This window comes from Canis lupus, chromosome 1, assembly GCF_011100685.1.
Source record: "Canis lupus familiaris isolate Mischka breed German Shepherd chromosome 1, alternate assembly UU_Cfam_GSD_1.0, whole genome shotgun sequence".
In the NCBI taxonomy this organism is placed as follows: Eukaryota; Metazoa; Chordata; class Mammalia; order Carnivora; family Canidae; genus Canis; species Canis lupus.
In genome coordinates this window covers 122,503,135-122,521,158 of record NC_049222.1, presented here as the reverse complement: position 1 = coordinate 122,521,158, position 18,024 = coordinate 122,503,135, and the positions used below count along the sequence as shown (strand labels likewise).

The window sequence follows — 18,024 nt, the reverse complement described above, 5'->3', positions numbered from 1 at the left end:
GCTCAGCCCGGGAGATCCTGGCCGGCAGGCTCAGAATCCGGTTCTCACCTTCCTCCCAGGACGCCCACCTCGCTCCTGGCTGGGCAGGACTGTCACCACCTGGCCGGGGGGTGGCCCTATGATGCTGGCACCTGCTCTTCCCCATTCCAGAACAACAGCACACCCCACGCCAATCAGGCCCAGGCGTGGCTCGGGTGCACACTTGACCTGCGTGCCCACTGCAGAGCCTAAACCAGGCTGGGGCTGCTCCTGGAGGGCAGGGGGTGTTCTGAGCGGGGGGACTAAGGTCCAGGGAGCAGCTCTCGGTGCAGCTGCAGCAGAGATGCCAGCTCGGGAAGACAGGCGGTGGGTGACAGGGATAATTGGCACCGTGAAGGCTGGGGGTCAGACCTACCACGCTGTGGCTCCAAACCCAGCCCGCTGTGACCAGGCACCTGCTCGGGCACTGCCTGTCACTCCCCTCCTTGCCACAACATCCCCATCTTTTTGTGCGTGGGGGGTTAGAACAGGGAGCATCAAGCCAGCGGGAACGGCCTTGGTTCCTCTCCTTCCCAGAGAACCGAATGCCCACACGTGCTCTGGTCCAGCGCGGAGGCTCCCACACCCGAGCACGCGTGACTTTTCCTGTGCGCAGCCGGGAGCCTGCAACCACACATGCTGCCCGTGGGTGATGCGGGGCCCTTTGGGGGAGCTCAGGCTCCCCGTGTGTGCAGAGCCCTGCGGCCACTGGACCGCAGTCCCACAGCCCAGCCTCGGCCACCTGCCCCTGCTCCCCAGTCACTTCCACTGCGCCCCACCCCGCCCACTCAGGCCATCAAGACTTTTCTCTTGTCCCTCACGTGGCCGGATTTGTTCAGGCAGCGGCCACAGCACCTACAATTGTGCCCTGAGCATTTGCTGCTGTGGACCCTTGATCCCTGCTGAGGACGGCAGGTGCTCGCGGGGCTCACGGCGAACGTGGGAGGATGGATAGGACCCCGTGGGAGGCGCCGGGGAAGCCCTGCCCCTGCCCCCTTGGCATCCGCTGTCCCCATCGTGCAGCTAAGCCCGTCCTGCCTGTGGGAAGTGCCAGCGGCTGCAATCTAGGGACTAGCACCCTGTAGGGGACAAGGGAAGTTGTGGATGGAGCCCAGCTCCTCGCCGTCTGGGGGCCTGAGGCCCGCTCTCTGCCGTGTCCCCGGTCCCAGGACCTCTCCCTGCAGCAGAACCAGCTCACTGGCCCTCTGCGGCCTGGGCTCCTTCCGTCCCTGCCTCACGATCCAGCCCCCCGACAGTGCCTGGAAAAGCCAACCCTTTGCTCAGTGTGCCCAGCAGCCTTCGGTGACGGTTCCTCCTCGGGCACAGGAGGTGCCTCAAAGCCCTAATCCCGGGGGTGTGGATATCCCGCCCCAGGGAGGACAGCAGGGACAGGTGGGTGGTTTCCTTCCCTCGGGCGTTGGATCTCAGGTTCCTGGGGAAAGTGGCACCTTTGGTCTCCTGCCTTCTCCTGCCCCACAGACAGATTAAACCAAACAAGGTGGAAAAAAGTTGTCATTAGAAAAAAATCTTGTGGCCAACGGCTGCCCGAGGCCGGGGTCTGGGAGGAGAGACGGAGCTAAAATGCTTCGGAGAACCTAAGGCCTGGAACCCGGCTCCATCCAGAAAGAGCTTCGCAGCCGGGACCCCAGCGACAGCCACGGGTGGGAGCAAAGAAAGTTTCCAGACTCCTCTCTTCCAGAGATAGTTTCAAGAGCTTTATTTTTCTTGCCAGTTGGCTAAGAAGCAAAAAAAGGAACAATAGATTCAAGCTGAAATAATTTGCATTTATGATGAACACAAGGAATATCTACCTTGCATTTTCCTAAAAAAGAAAAATTAAACCCCGTTTTTAATTAACTGATAAACTATTAATCAAATTTTTGCAATGTTAGGTGACACATTATTCATTTAGATAGAATGACTGTGAACTTAAACTAATCAAATCTGATTTGCCCACATAGGCTTGATTGAAATACATTTTAACTAGCATATACAAAGAGAAAATCTTGGATTTCTTACCTAATCTTCAGAGTATACTGCTGAGTTAATAAGGGCAGTTTTTTTTTTTTAAATGAGACCACCATTTCTTCATCTGCATATCAAAATCAAGAGGAACTTAATTGCAAAACACATATTCCTGAAATCTAATCATTACACTGCTTTAGGGTATTTTATTGAAGCATGTTAAATTATGGACAGAATATTAATGATGGAGCTAATCAAACCCAATTAGTCACTTCTAACAATAGTCACATAAATATACAAGTCAGGTACTAAAGTACTGTAGATATGATGTAAAATTGTTAAAATATTAAATGTATGGGATATTTATGAAATATTCATGTAGAATTTAAAGCCAAAAATCATCGGGTAAGTCACTTTAAAGAAAACAAGTTAGGCAGTGTCCTACAATATTTGACTGGAATTCACAAGTTTTCACCTATTCTTCAGGTACGTTCGAATCCAGGGGATTAGCGAGTCTATAATCAATCAATCAGCAAATTCTAATAAGGTAACTTACCATATTCATGACCCGGTATTTCACTCTTGCATCCCAAGATTTTTTTTTTTTTTTCAGTCTTTTGTTTTCTGACTTTTTTCAAGGCCTGCTGGAAGCGTAGGTCTGGAGTCTTGGGGCCTTGGAAAAGCTGCCGGAGGGGTGCATAGAGCGTTCCGGGGCCGTGGCATCTGGCGTCCACCCCCATCGCCGGGGCAAAGCCAGGCAGGACAAGGCAGGGAAGCCCCTGCCCGGCGGATGTCCCCCTCCTCCCGCAGGTGAGGCTTCAGGAACAGATGCTCAGAGGCCCCGGGGAGTCCCAGCTTTGGCCTGTGAGTGATCTTGGTGGAAGGTTCCAGGCCCGGGAGCCGGGCCAAAGCAGGTAAGCAGCACCAGATGTGGGAATCCCCGCTGCAGAGCCCCCCCTGACCCCGCTTCATCTCGAGCATGGCCGCGCGGTCCCTGACCAGCTTCACACAGGCCTGCGCGGCAATTTCACCCAGGGCCGGCTTCCTTTTATAAAGGGCTTCCCCTCAGAAAGGAGGCGTCGGGCCTCACCACTCACTTTGCAGGCCTTGTCCTATCCTAGTACCCCATCCAGACCCCGGTCTTCCCCTCTCCTGTCATCTTTCTAGAAGGCTGCCCTCCTGCCTCCCATGCTGGGGTCTCTGCTCTGGGGAGACAGTGGTCCCGTGGCACAGAGCCCAGCTCCGGCCGAGCATCCCGAGCGAACATCCCTCCCACCCACCACCCAGCTACCCACCCATCTGTCCTCCAAACACCAAGAACGAGGATGCCCCAGGCCCCGTGCTGGCCCCTCCCTAGACTTGGGGAGCATAGAAATGAGGCAGAAAGTGTGTAAATTGTGTTGCTTCCTCCTGCACGTCACGTACGCTCCTGCCTCAGATAACGGCACCTTCCTTTTCCTTCCAAGAGCCCCTCTGTCCCCACTTTCGGCCTCTAAGGCTTGGGGGCCGCTCCGCTGCCTGGATCCACAGCGGGCGATGACCCAGGCCTGCCAACAGTGCTCCATCCCTTAGTCCCTGTGATGGGCTCGTGGGTGGGGGTGCGAGGACGCGAGCAGGTGTGGTCCTGAGGGTTTCTGCTGGAACTGCAAGGAAGGAGGAGCCGCTCCTGGGCTGTCCTGGGAGCAGAGGCCGCGGCCGCCGCACGCACAGGGCTGACACCGAGGACAGAACAAGTCCCTTGGAGCTCCCGACCTTCTAGTTGCCGGAGCCCATGAATCTCCCCTCTTTTTCTCTCTTTTTATTCCCTCCTTAGCCACTCTGAGTTGTGTTTCCTGTCACTTGCAACCCGAAGAGTCCTGGCCAGTGACGGGAGAGAAGCAGAGAGGTACAGGGACGCTGAGGGGCAGTGCGGAGGGGGGTGGCGTCCGCTGCTTGAGGGGAGCCGGGCAGAGAGCTGCAGGGCGGCTCCCGGAGCACGGACGGGCCCTGCCTGCGCCCTGCCCCGGGAGCCCTCCATGGCCGCAGCGGAGGCCGGTGGGGCGCAGGTGCTCACCTGCAGGAGGTGGTCCCGGTGCGGACACGGTGGGCATCTCGTGGGGAACACGGCCCCGCGTGTGGCTCAACGAGTGGCTGCAGATGCGCGCGGGTTGATCTATTCTAGCAAGTTCCCATGCCAGCCTAGTACCGCAAACACAAGCTCCTTCGGGCAAGAAAGCCCCTCCTGCCCGGCCTCCGGGGCTCCCCATGGGGCGGCCCTGCCTACCTCCGTGGAGTTGCCCTGCTCCCGCTGCGCCCCCCAATGTGCTAGTCCTCTAGCACCTTCCCCAGCCTCTGGAATCCTCCGTTGCCGTTTCCTTCCACAAGTTCCACCTCCAAAGCCACTACCTCCGTGAAGCCTGCCCTGGTCTTCCCAGCTCACCGGCATTGCCCGGCTTTTGTTGTTGTTGTAGTTTTTAAGCAGGCTCCACACGGGGCTCAAACTCACGACCCTGAGCTCAAAACCCGTGCTGAGATCCAGGTCGATGGGTGACCGACTGAGCCACCCAGGCGCCCCGATCTGTCTCTGGGCTTTCGGATCTCTCATGACCTTGGCTTTCCACGTGTTGGAGTGGGAAGGGGAAGCCTTGGCGCCGAAGCTACATCGGTGTTTGGGCCGGGGCGGGGGGGGCGGGGGGGGGCAGCAGGACTAAGGGCTAGACTCAGGGGTGCAGGGCTGAAAACAAGAGCTTAGCAGAAGCTGAGCACCTCTGCAGAGGTGAGCAGGAGAATTTGCAGCGGGGCCCTGGGACTCCTCACAGGACGTGGGAGTGGGGTTCACATCATGCACCTCTAATCTCTAGGGAGGGGCCGTGCCCTTGACCCGGGGGCGGGGCCACGACCCAGGCCCCGACCAGAGCGCCAGCCCCCAGCCCCAAGGGCCGGCAGGGACTCCCTCAGCCTCCTGGTACCATCAGGAGGAGTCGGTTGGCGCACAACTCCAGACCAGGAGTTCCCCAGAGGCTCTGAGATTTGGTTTTGGGTCGGCATGTGGCCCACACCTGGGGGCCATTGGTGTAATTTCACACCAGGCTCAGCTGAACTTCTGTAAAGTATCACCTATACTTTCGAATATTTTTTAAAAATCAGATAATAATGCAAAATCACAAACATTTTTAACATTTTTGCCATTTCTGCCCCAGACTTTTTTTTTTTTTAATGCAAAAAGTAGCAGATGACACGATGCGGTATATTCATGCCTCATGGCAGGCCGTGCGTGAGTCGGTTAGCGAGTGTCCCACGTGTCAGCGTCTCTAGGGAGTACATCCAGAAGTGCCAGCTGTGCACTCCCACCACCACGCCTGAGGGGTTCCTTACATCTTCTCCAACACTTGGTATTACGTGTTCGTTTTTTTTTCTTATCTCATGGGTGTGAAATAGTAGCTTGAGGTTGGTTTAATGGCTCTCTCCCCAACTGCTAGAAGCCTCATGTGCCTTTTCTGGCAATTTTTAACCCGCCCCATCCTCACATCGGCCTCCTCCCTCCCGAGATTGGGCTCCCGTAGGAGGCACAGCTCCTGTGGTTTTCGGGCAAATAACTCAGCCTCCGTGTCCTTATCTGCAAAATGGGCAAAGTAATGGCTAATCCGTGAGTTTAGATAATGCAGACCAGCTTTTTTTTGTTTGTTTGTTTTTTGTTTTTTCAGACCAGCTTTCAGCTTCGTGGGGTCCAAAGCAGATGAGCAGACCAGTCTGTCTTCCTCCTGCAAGCAATCAGGCCTGGGGTGACGCTTTCATTTTTGTCGAAAGGGGGTGAGTCCAAAGTGCCATTTCTTTTCTTTTTTTTTTTTTTTAAGATTTTTATTTATTTGTTCTTGAGAGACACAGAGAGAGAGGCAGAGACCCAGGCAGAGGGAGAAGCAGGCTCCATGCAGGGAGCCCAACGTGGGACTTGATCCGGGTCTCCAGGATCATGACCTGGGCCGAAGGCAGGCGCCAAGCCGCTGGGCCACCTGGGCTGCCCCCCAAAGTGCCATTTCAATTCGAGCGGAGCTTCTCCGGAAGCTGGGGTGGCAGAGGAAAGTGCGCCCTCTCCCTGTCGCGGCTGAGGAGGGGCAGGTGGGGCGGGGGAGCCGTTCAGAGCTCCGCTTGGGGGGTTGGCTGGAGGCCGGTGCTGCAGGAGCTCCCGCTCCCTCTTGGCAGGCCTCCATCTGCTCTCCGGGCAGCAGCCCGGGCGACTGGCCTCTCCTCCCCGGGGCCCTTCTACCCGTGGGCAGACCCACGAAGGGGAGGCAGGGCCCAGGGTCGGGTCAGGCTGACACCACCAAAAGGAAGCATCTGCTGTGGGAGCCGCACCTGACAGATGATTTATTTCTGCCTTAGGTTCCCCAACGGCCCGGCCTTATCTCTGCTCTGCAAGGCCTCCCAGGCCCGAAAAAAGCAGAAAAACTCTGCTTCATTCAAGACAGGAGAGAACCATCGAGGTGACTTGCCTGAATTTCCCTGGAAAGTTTCCCCGGGGAACATCCTGAAGCAATTTGTCAGCCATCAAGGCGCCATCAAGTCACCTGAACTTTTCGGTTACCCAAAAAGCGGTATTGAATCACCTTCAAAGGAACCCATTTCAAAGGTACAGTTTGATGAGTTTTGGCAAATATCCACACTCGTCTAAGCAGACTCACGTCTTCCAAAATGCATGATTTCTGTGGGATTTGATCCTATTAGTTGAAAACACAAAATTGCAGCTCTTTCCAATTAGTGAGCGAAATCACTGACCCACACGGGGTGGGGGACGGGCATTTGCTGGCTGGATTTTAAGAGAAACCTTTGCGTAGTTGGTAGACGGGGTGGAAAGTGAGCACGTGACCTAGTGATGCCTGCTGCCCATTTGGACCCACCTGTACCTCTCAGGTGCCTTTTTCAGTTGTCGAAGTCATTAAACCAAGTATCAAGAACCAGGCTTCGGAGCTGCTGCCTCGCAAAGTGTTAATCAAGATTTTCAAAAATAATGAAGCACATTTAATCACATTGCCACTCACGAAGAACATCATAATTAATATTTGGGTGAGAGCAAAAAGATTATGTTGTTAATAAATAAGTTATTTTAAATATTGTTTATCTCTGTCTTGTCCTTGTAAAACGTGTATTTTGTGTATGTCTTATTATAAACACAGTGAAATGATACCCCGGGATACAGCAGACTCACAGGCGAGGACTGGATGCAGGTTGCTCCTTCGGGAGGTGGCTTCGGGAAGCCCGAGGGAGGCCACGGGGAGGGAGACGGGGACACACTGGGGACGCACTGGGGACGCTCTGGGGATGCACTGGGGATGCACTGGGGACGCACTGGGGATGCTCTGGGGATGGTCTGGCTCATCCCGAGGAGCCCGGGTGAGGCATCCTGTGGGATGTGTTCCCGTTGTCCCATTGAGGGACGTGGACAGCTGGGAAACTTTCCACTGGAACATCGTCCTTCTGGGTTTGGGGTTGCCCTTGGGATGTCAGCTTGCAGCCACGGTCGGGCCGCCCTGATCAGGGCAAGCTCCACGGGTGCTGGAAAAGCCTCTCGTCTTAGGCAAGCGGCCGGGAGCCAATGCTGGGGCGGGAAGCCGTCGCCTCTGTGGGAAAGAGGCGGCCTGAGTGTCGCCGAACTCAGCCAGGGGCCGAGGACACTCCCTGGAAGGTCTGCGCTTGTAACTGTCCGGTTGAAACCGTGCATCCAAATCCGACTGCACACCCCTCACCAGGAGGCTGTTCAGAAGCCTGTGACCGGGAACAACCAGGTTTGAAGCCACGCGTCGGCCTCGCTCGCCTGACAGCCTCTCCCTTGTGGCGGCAGGTTGGCGGTGGCGGGAATTTTCTAGAAGACGCCTGCAGCCCGGGGCGTCCTCAAAGCTGAACCGAGCAGGTCTCTCCCTCGGGCGCTGGCTGAAGACGGCTACCCCGGGGCCGAGCGAGGTCCCAGTCGCACCACCAGGACACGGGTCATCTCGTCCACCAGGACGCAGAATGTTCCAGTGCAAAGGGCTGGCAGGTCTGGGAATTGGCCGCTGTGCTGCAGGAGGGTTGGTCTCCCCGAGCACGTGGAGGGCTTTAGGCCGGAAGGGTGGCCACGAGGGGCCTGTGAGCCCTGGCCAGGCCGAGCCTGAGTTAGGGACCCCCAGGAGGCCTGGGTGCTTCGGTGCCACCAGAGGCTGTGAGGCCCTGGTGTCCGGGGCCTGTGGATGGCCTGGCGGTCCGCAGCGGGGACCCCGGGATCTACTGGTTGACCTGCCGTGTACCGTGCGCTGCTCAGGCGGGGTACGCGGCCACCGGCACCGAGGTCGTGCTACCCTGGGACCCGAGCGCCACCACTGGCCCTAAGAAGCCCCGCCTGACCGCGTGAGCTGCGGACCCAGAGGTGAGATACTGCCCCCCACACTCACCCTGGAGCAGCAGGCGGGAAGCCAGGGCCGCCTGCTGTGCCCCCGCCGGTACCCGCAGCAGAAGAGGGGCTCCTTGGCAGCTGGATCTGGAGTCTGGATATTGCTTTGTAAGTATCTTTAATAACATCTTTGAAAAAGAGAAAAAAGCAGTGAAAGCACACCTGCCCCTCCAGCCACCATCCATCTCCTCCCCCTGGCACCCGGCCCAGAGTATTTTAATGGCGAATCCAGCTAAATCAGTACAGACTAGACAATAGCCATGCTGCTTAGACTGTCCCGCAGCATGAAAAAAAGACCTACTGTGTTCCTAAACAGAAAAACTTGCTGTTGAAATTATGGTCGTTCCCTTTGGATTAGTCTCCAAATTTAAGGTAATTCCAATGAAGGGAAAGTTGTTCTGCCAAGATTGTTATGGCTTTCTTTCAAAAACTCCTAGAAGGCACCCCTTAGCCTCTGACTCTTATTTTTAATCCACTTAATTGAAGTACAATCTCCATAGCAAAAAACATGCTGCGTCCACTTAAAGCACACACTCCAGTGAGGTTGGCAGACGTACGCACCCCTGAAAGCCGCATCACACCCGGCATACAGAGCATCTCCACCACCCCCGAAAGTTTCCTCACGCCCCTCTGCAGTTCCGCTCTCTCTCTCTGCCCCAACCCCAGCCCGGCAACCGCTGACCTACTTTGCGTTACCAGAGATGAGCTTGCATTTTCTAGATTTTTACGTAAGTGGAATTAGTGTGCAGTACGCATGCTTCTGTGCCCAGCGTCTTTCACTCAGCACAATGATTGTGATATTTATCCACGTGGTTTGTTCATGTTTATGGCCAAGTAGTTTTGCATTGTATGGACACACCGCGTTTCGTCCACCAGTTCATCCGTTGGGTCGTTTACCTTCCTTCCAGAGCCCGACTATTGCGAATAGATGATGAACGTTTGTGTCCGAGTCTTACGTGGGCATTTATCAGTTTCCTATTGCCATTAGAATGAATTACCACAAACTTAGTGCTTAAAACAATGGCCCGTTACCCCACAATACTGCAGGCCAGAAGTCTGCATACAGCATTGCTCACCGAGATCCTCTAATCAGGGTTTTATGAAGTGGAAATCATGGAGTTGGGCCCCTTTGGCTTTCAGCTGCAAGCTCTGTGGGGAGCATCCAAGCTCCTCCGTTTCCTTGCAGCTGTGGGATGTGGGATGGAGGCAAGCCCCCAGGCCAGGCCAGCCTTTGGGCTTAGAGACTGCCCCCTGGCTCTTGTTCCTGGCCACCTACATCTCAAAGCCTCAAAAGCACATCAAATCTTTCTTAGGCTCAGAATCTCTCTGACTTCTCTCCTCCAGCTGCACAAAATTCTCTGCTTTTCAGACCTCATTTGATAATACTTGGCCTGGGGGGATCCCTGAGGGGCTCAGCGGTTGAGCGCCCGCCTTCAGCCCAGGGTATGATCCTGGAGTCCCGGGATCGAGTCCCACATCGGGCTCCCTGCATGGACCCTGCTTCTCCCTCTGCCTGGGTCTCTGCCTCTCTCTCTCTCTCTGTGTATGTCTCATGAATAAATAAATAAAATCTTCAAAAACAAAGAAGATAGTAGTTGGCCTGTATGATACAAGGTGATCTCCCTTAACTACATTTGCAACCCTCTCTTGCCATATTCATAGATTCCAAGGGATTAGGGTATGCATATCTTTGTAAGCCATTCTATACACCCCAGGATGTATGTTTTACTCTATCTTGAGTTAAAAACCACAGCGGAATGGCTACATCGCAAGGTAGTAGATGTGTATTTAACTTTACAAAAAAGAGATATGTCAGTTTGTATTCCCACCAGAAGTATGTGAGAGCTCTATTTGTTCCATATCCTTGTCAGCACTTGTTATTATCAGCACTTTTTTATTTTAGCCACTTTAAGCATGTAGTTTTAATTTGCATTTCCCTATTGACAAGTGTTGCTAAGCATCTTTTCATGTGATTAGTCATTTGCATATTCTAATTTTTTAAAAAATTTTATTTATTTATTTATTATAGACACAGAGAGAGAGGCAGAGACTCTGCCTCTGGGAGAGGGAGAAGCAGGCTCCATGCGGGGAGCCTGGTGTAAGACTCGATCCCAGGTCTCCAGGGTCACACCCTGGGCTGAAGGTGGCACTAAACTGCTGAGCTACCCGGGCTGCCCTATTTGCATATTTTTAAAATAAATTGTCTATTGAAATATTTTGTCCATTTTTTATAGTGTTATTTATTTCTTTATGTCTGATTGTAATTTTTTCTGTGTTCTGGGATTATGTGCTTTGAGAAATATATGTATCAAGAACATTTTATTACAGTCTATGACTTCAACTTTTCTATTATGTTTTTTTTAAGATTTTATTTATTTATTCATGAGAGACACAGAGAGAGAGGCAGAGACACAGGTAGAAGGAGAAGCAGGCTCCCTGCGGAGAGCCCGATGCGGGACTCGATCCCAGGACCCCAGGATCATGCCCTGAGCTGAAGGCAAAGGCTCCACTGCTGAGCCACCCACGTGCCCCTCAACTTTTCTATTATGTTAGAGTGACTTCCCAAGAGCTAAACTTTTTAATTATGATAAAGTGCAGACTATCATTTTTTTCTTTATCATTCATGCTTTTTATATTCTGAGAAATTTTTATTCAACCTAAAGTTACAAAGATTTTCTCCTATGTTTTCATCTAGAATTTTTAGCATTTATAACTTTATATTTAGGCATGTGATCCATTTCAAGTCAATTTTATGTATGATGTGAGGTCAATGTTCTTTTTTTCTAATGGATGCCCAGTAGTTACATTTGCTGAAAACTTCCTGTTTCCTTACTGACTTGCTTTGCCATCTTTGTCAAAAAGCAGCTGAAAATATACATGTGGATCTATTTCTGGACTCAATATTCTGTTTCATTGTTTATTCTTTTGCCAACACCTCCTTGTGTGATTACTGCAATTAGAGGATGACTTGAAATCAGGTCATGCAAATCCTCCAGTTTTGTTTACCGTAGAAAAGTTGCTTTAGTTCTTACAGGTCATTTATATTTCCATATGTGTTTTACAATTAGCTGGTCAATTTCTATGAAAAAATCCCGCTGGAATTTTCACTGTCATAACTTTGAATTTATAGATAAGCTTGAGGACAATTGACAGTTCAACTGTATTCAAACTTCAGTTCGGAAATGGAGTATGTCTCTATTTAAACAGTGTTCCATAGTCTTAACTGTAGAAGACTTGCATGTTTTATGTTGTATTTACTCCAAATTTCTTATATTTATTAATGCCATTTTATGATATTTAAAATTTTTCATTTTCTAATTTTTTCCTAGTATCTCAAAATATAATTGATTTTTAGTTATTATTTGTCTATCTTAGGACCTTGCTAAATTCTCATCTTGGTCCTAGCAGTTGTTTTGTAGATTATTTGGAATTTTTTATGTAAACAATCATATAAATTCAGATTGTTTTATTTCTCCTTTGCAATATTTGTGCATTTTAGTTGATTTTTATTTTAGTTTTACTCTAGTTCACTTTACTCTTTAAAAGTTCTTGCAATGGCAAGAACTCTCAGTGGACTCGAATAAAAGTGGCAGGAGAAAGCATTCTTACCTTGGCCAAATCTTGGGGGAAAATATTTACTGTTTATTTCACCATCAAGAATGATTCTACATGTAGATTTTTTTTTTTTTTAGGGAACTTTAGGAAAGTTCCCCTGTATTCCTAGTTTGTTGAAAGTTTTTTTTTATTTAATTTTTTTTATTATTGAAGTATAGCTGACATACAATGTTATATTAGTTTCAGGCGTACCACGTAGTGATATGACACGTCTATATATTACTCACCATCTGCCACCATACAGTGTCATCACAATATTAGTGACTATGTTCCCTATGCTGTACTTTTCATTTCTGTGGCTTTTTTCTTTTATAACTGAAAGTTTGTACCTCTTAATCCCCTTCACCTGTTTTGTCCATCCGCCCATCCACCTCCCCTCTGATGACCACCAGTTTGTTCTCTGTATTTAAGAGTCGATTTCTGCGGGTTTTTTTTTTTTGTTTGTTTATTCATTTGTTTTGTTTTTTAGATTCCATATGTAAGTGAAATCATATGGTATTTGTCTTTCTATCTGTCTTATTTCACTTAACGCAATACCGTCTGGGTTAATCCACATTGTCACAAATGACAACGTCTTATATTTATGGCCGAGTAATGTTCCATTGTATGTATATGCCACATCTATTGATGGACACTTAGGTTTTTTCTTTGTCTTGGCTATTTTAAAAATACCTCAGTAAACATAGAAAGATAGGGTGCACATAACTTTCTGGATTAATGGTTTCCTTTACTTTGGGTAGATGCCCAGTGTTGGAATTATCGGATTGTATGGCATTTTTGTGTTTAACTTTTTGAGGAATCTTCGTTGTTTTCTACATTCCCAACAACGTAACACAAGTGTTCTCCGTATCTTCACCAACATTTATTATTTCTTGCTTTGTCAATACTAGCCATTCTCATTATGGTTTTGATTTATATTTCCCTGATGATGAGTGATGTTGAGCGTATCTTCATATTCCCGTGGTCAGCTGTATCTCTTCTTCGGAGAAATATCTATTCAGATCCCCTGCCCATGTTTTAGTTGAATTGTTGGTCTGTTTTTAAAATATATTGAGTTGTGTGTGTTCTTTATATATTTCGGATATTAACCCTTTATTAGATATATCATTTGCAAATACCTTCTATTCAGTAGGTTGTCTTTTCATTTTATTGGTGGTTTCCTTTACTGTGCAAAAGCTTTTTATTTTGGGGTAATCCCAATAGTTTATTTTTTTGCTTTTGTTTCCTTTGCCTCAGGAGACAGATCTAGAAAGAAGTTGCTACGGCTGATGTCAGAGACATGACTGCCTGAGCCACCAGGTGTCCAACATTTAAACATTTTAAATAATATTCTTGAATTATGCTCATCAAAGCTATGCTAAGCTGCATTCCCACAAGCAGTTTACAAGCATCTGTGTTTAGTCATAGTTTCCAACACTGAAGGTTAAAATATTTAATTTTCATAGATGTAAGAAATGGAATAGAATACCTATTTAAGTTTGCGTTCCCCTGAGCATTGCCAAGGCTTAATGGTTTCCATGTATGCGTTGACTGCTTATATTTCTTGTCTGAATTGCCTCTTCGTACTCTTTGCTCACTTCTATAATAAATATTTTGTCTTTTCCTGATTTGTAAGATAGTCTTATATATTCTTCATATCACTCTTTTATCTGTTAAAAATATTACAGATATTTTAATTTGAGGGTTTTTAAAAAACTATATAGTATCTTTTGCTGGAGAGAAGTTTAGAGCACAGTTAAATGTGTTCATTTTTTTCTTTATATCTACTAGACTTCCCTAAGAATGATTTTCCCATCCAAACAGTACTTAAAGATTCTATTATATTTACTTCTGTGATTTTTATAACACTTTTTATTGTTTTACATCTTTAAATAATCTGACATTAGTTTTGGGTTATTATTTTGAGTTAAGCATAAGCTTCCTTTTCCAAACAATAGGTAATTTTTCCAACAGTGTTTATCAAATACTCCATTACTACTTCCTCTTTAATGCCAAATTAAAACTAAATTTATGGGTTGCTTCTAGAATTTCCATCCTATTCCATTGATCTCTCATAGTCTTCTGTTGATACAGTGTTGTTTGATTGTTGATGTCTTAAGCCATATTTTGGTATTTGCAGGCAAAATACTTCCAATTGCCTTTGCGATAAATTTTTTCTTGGTATTTGCACTTTGAGATGAACTTGAGAATATTAACAATATTTATAACAGAATCTGTATGGACTTTGGGATTGCATCAAATATATAGGTTGATTTGTAGTGAATCATAGTCTGACAGCTTTGAGTCATTGCACATGATTTACATCTTGATTGTTAGAAATCCTTCTTTTAGTGATATTTGGCAAAAGTTATTTGATTTTCTTCATGTAGGTTTTGCACAATTTTTGTTAGCTTTAGTCTTAGGATTTGTTTTTTGTTGTTCTAAAGTGAACTTATTGATAGGAAAGTCTTTTGTTCTGATATATGAGGCCAAGACTAAGATTAATAGCACTTATGATGTGATTCCATTTTCGTAAAGAATATATCTGTGTATATGAATATCTGCATGTACAGAAAATCTTTGAGTATAATTACTTTTTTCATTCTCTGTCTCTACTAGGTTGATCTCTTTTGGGGGGGCATATTTTGGTGACTTCTATGTAACTCCTACATAAAACCTGGAACGTATCAATAGATCAAAACATCTTTGTAAAGATGAATGAATTAATGAAATACAGGGATATTGAATGACTTACATAGAAAAGATAAGTATCTTTCCCCTGAATATATGGAATTATGGATTTTCTTAATTTCTTTCTGTATTTTATGATTTTTCTCTTGTAATCATGTATTATTTTGTACTTCAAGAAAATAAATAAAATGATTTTCACTTGGAAAAAAGAGAAAACCATAATGAAAGAGCACCACAGAGTGTATCTCTCATAACATTTGTAATTTTTTAAAAATTTATTTAGAAATTCCAATATAATTAACATTCAATGATATATCAGTTTCAGGTGTACAATATAGTGAATCAACAATTCTATGCATTACTCAGTATAGTATAAGCATACTCTTAATCCCCACCACCTATTTCACCCTCCCTCCCTCTATCTTCTCTCTGGTAACCATCCATTTGTTCTCTACAGTTAACAGTCTCATTTTTTGTTGTTTGTCTTTTTTTTCTTTGTGTGTTTCATTTCTTAAATTCCACATGTGAATGAAATCATATGGTACTTGTCTTTCTCTGACTGGCTTATTTCACTTAGAATAATATTGTTTCAAATGGCAAGATTTCATTTTTTATGGCTGAGTAATATTCCATTGTATATATATATGTATATATGTGTGTGTATATATCATATCTTCTTCATGCATTCACCTATTGATAGACACTTGGATTGCTTCCACATCTTTGCTATTGTGAATAATGCTATAAGAAACATAGGGCTGCATATATCTTTTTGAATCAAAGTTTTTATTTTCTTTGTATAAATACCCAGTAGGGGAATTATTGGACCATATAATAATTCTATTTTTAATTAAAAATATTTTTAAATTTACTTTTTTGAGAGAGAGAGAGATAGAGACAATGAACGAGAGGGAGGAGGGACAAAGGGAGAGGGAGAAGCAGGCTTCCTGCAGAGCAGGGACCTTGATGTGGGGCTCGATCCCAGGAACCCTAGGATCACGACCTGAGCGAAAACAGATGTTTAATGGACTGAGCCATCCAGGTGCTCATATTTTTAATTTTTTGAGGAACCTCCAAACTGTTCCAGAGTAGCTGTACCAGCTTGCATTCCCACCAACAGTACAGGAGGGTTCCTCTCCACATCCTCACCAACGCTTGTTTCATGTGTTTATCCATTCTGAGAGGTGCGAAGTGACATCTCATTGTGGCTTTGATTTGTATTTCCTGATGGTGAGTGATGGTGAACTAAAATGTCCATATTACCCAAAGCAATCTATACATTTAATGCAATCCCTATCAAAATACTAATAGCATTTATCGGAGAAGTAGAACAAATAAGCCTATAATGTGTATGGAACCCCGAAAGACCCTGAATAGCCAAAGTAATCTTGGGAAAGAAGAACAAAGCTGGGGGTATCACAATCCCAGATTTCAAGATATACTATAAAGCTGTAGTCATCAAAGCAAAATGATACTGGCATGAAAAGACACAGAGATCAATGGAACAGAACAGAGAGCCCAGAAATAAACCCACAATTATATAGTCAATTAATCTTAGACAAGTAGGGGCGGGATTATGCAATGGGAAAAAGACGGTGTCTTCAACAGGTGGCGCTGGGCAAACTGGACGGCTACATGCCAAAGAATGAAACTGGACCACTTTCTCACACCACACACAGAAATAAACTCAAAATGGATGAAAGACCTAAGCGTGAGACCTGAAACCATAAAAATCCCAGAGCAGGGCACGGGCAGCAATGCCTCTGACGTGGACCGTGGCAACATTTTTCTAGATCGGTCTCCCGAGGCAAGGGGAATCAAAGCAAAAATAAGCTATTGGGACCAGATCAAAATAAAAAGCTTTTTGCACAGCGAAGGAAACAACCAACAAAACTCAAAGACAACCTACTGAATGGGAGAAGACATCCAGACAAATGATATATCCTTATAAGGAGTCAATGTTACAGGTAAATTAAAAAAAAGAGAAACGTGTAGACTAGAAGTAGCTAGAGCGGCAGGTGAGCCACCCCTCTGGATAGCTGGTCATTCCACCTTCAGAGGCTCGGTTTTGCCACCTGAGAGACGGGATTGTTTCTGCCCTGCCGTTGCCTGAGGTGGGGTGAGGACGGGTTTGCTTGGCCCTGCCGGGTCCAGGCCTCAGCGCAGCCGCGCGGCAGGGGGCACTGGGGGCAGCCAGGGAGAGCGGCTCTTCACTCCCTGAGGTGGCTTTGCATGATGAGGACATACGTGCAGGCTGCTCCGATGCCCAGGGCGCTCGGCGGGGAGGGCGGAAGCCCTGAGGCCTGGGAGGGCCGCCAGGCCAATAATACGCGCAGCTGGCAGGGGAGCGCCGACCCCACTTCCTCGGGGAGTAGATGACCGTGACCCCCGAGTCCTGGCTTCCATGTAAATAACGAGCGAGGGTCCCATCGGCTGCTCACATCCTTGAGGACAGAGTGAAACAGGAATGAGAAAGACAAATTAGGATACGTCTGGAATATTAGACTATGAGGGCACCACGTGTAGATCTGTGCAAGGAAGCATAAGTCACCCGCGTAGTTTTGCTTTCTCTGGAGACGGCACAGTGTTGGCATGTTTCTAGGTAGAAAGAATTTTTTTTCTTGGTATGATGATTACCAAGTAACGAAAAATTAATAATAAGCTTCTCTGGAGGAGCCTGATGCCTGGATTCCAGGGCCTGGCAGCGGAGCCCTCCGGACCCTCCCAGCACTAAGCCGGCGCCCCGGGGACTGGACCCCATGGGGCTCCTGGGGAGGGCGGCGGAGGGTGCGCTTGGGCCAGCTTGGGCTCTCCCCTCTTTAACCTCAAAGCTCCTGGTTTGCTTTCTCAAACATTTTAAGGACATAATAGAGCCCTCCGTGTGCCCCGTATTTCCCCGCTGGACTGGGGCGCAGGGCTGCCCAGCACCGCGGCCTCCGCTATGTGCCCCCCCCACTTCAACATTTTGATGGACAAAATTTTTTAAAGATTTTATTATTATTTATTTATTCATGAGAAACAGAGAGACAGAGAGGTAGAGACACAGGCAGAGGGAGAAGCGGGACCCATGCAGGGAACCCGACGTGGGACTCGATCCCGGGTCTCCAGGATCACGCCCTGGGCCCAAGGCGGCGCTGAGCCCCCCGGGCTGCCCTGATTGACAAGTTCTAGAGCAGCGGTAGGCTCACAGCTAAGGGGGGAAGGTACAGAGGCTCGCCACATGCTCCCAGCCCCAGGCATACACAGCACCGCCCCACCATTGACGTCCCCACCGCGCGGTACCTTGGTTACAATCGATGAACATACCTTGGCCTCTAACCGCCAAGGTCTGCTGTTGACTTGGGGGCTCACTCTTG

At 47.8% G+C, this 18,024-nt stretch overlaps 1 long non-coding RNA gene across 2 annotated transcripts; it reads left to right on the top strand.

Annotated features, from left to right (window-relative positions):
* Positions 1-7,068, top strand: LOC102153234. Of its 2 annotated transcripts, none has more exons than XR_005353245.1 (6): positions 1-2,530; positions 2,623-2,793; positions 3,797-3,868; positions 5,667-5,772; positions 6,343-6,589; positions 6,871-7,068. It is a non-coding gene; the product is annotated as an uncharacterized LOC102153234 (long non-coding RNA). The 2 variants fall into 2 exon arrangements; XR_005353246.1 differs by having other exon boundaries at positions 2,623-2,897.
* The last annotated feature ends 10,956 nt before the right edge of the window (positions 7,069-18,024 follow it).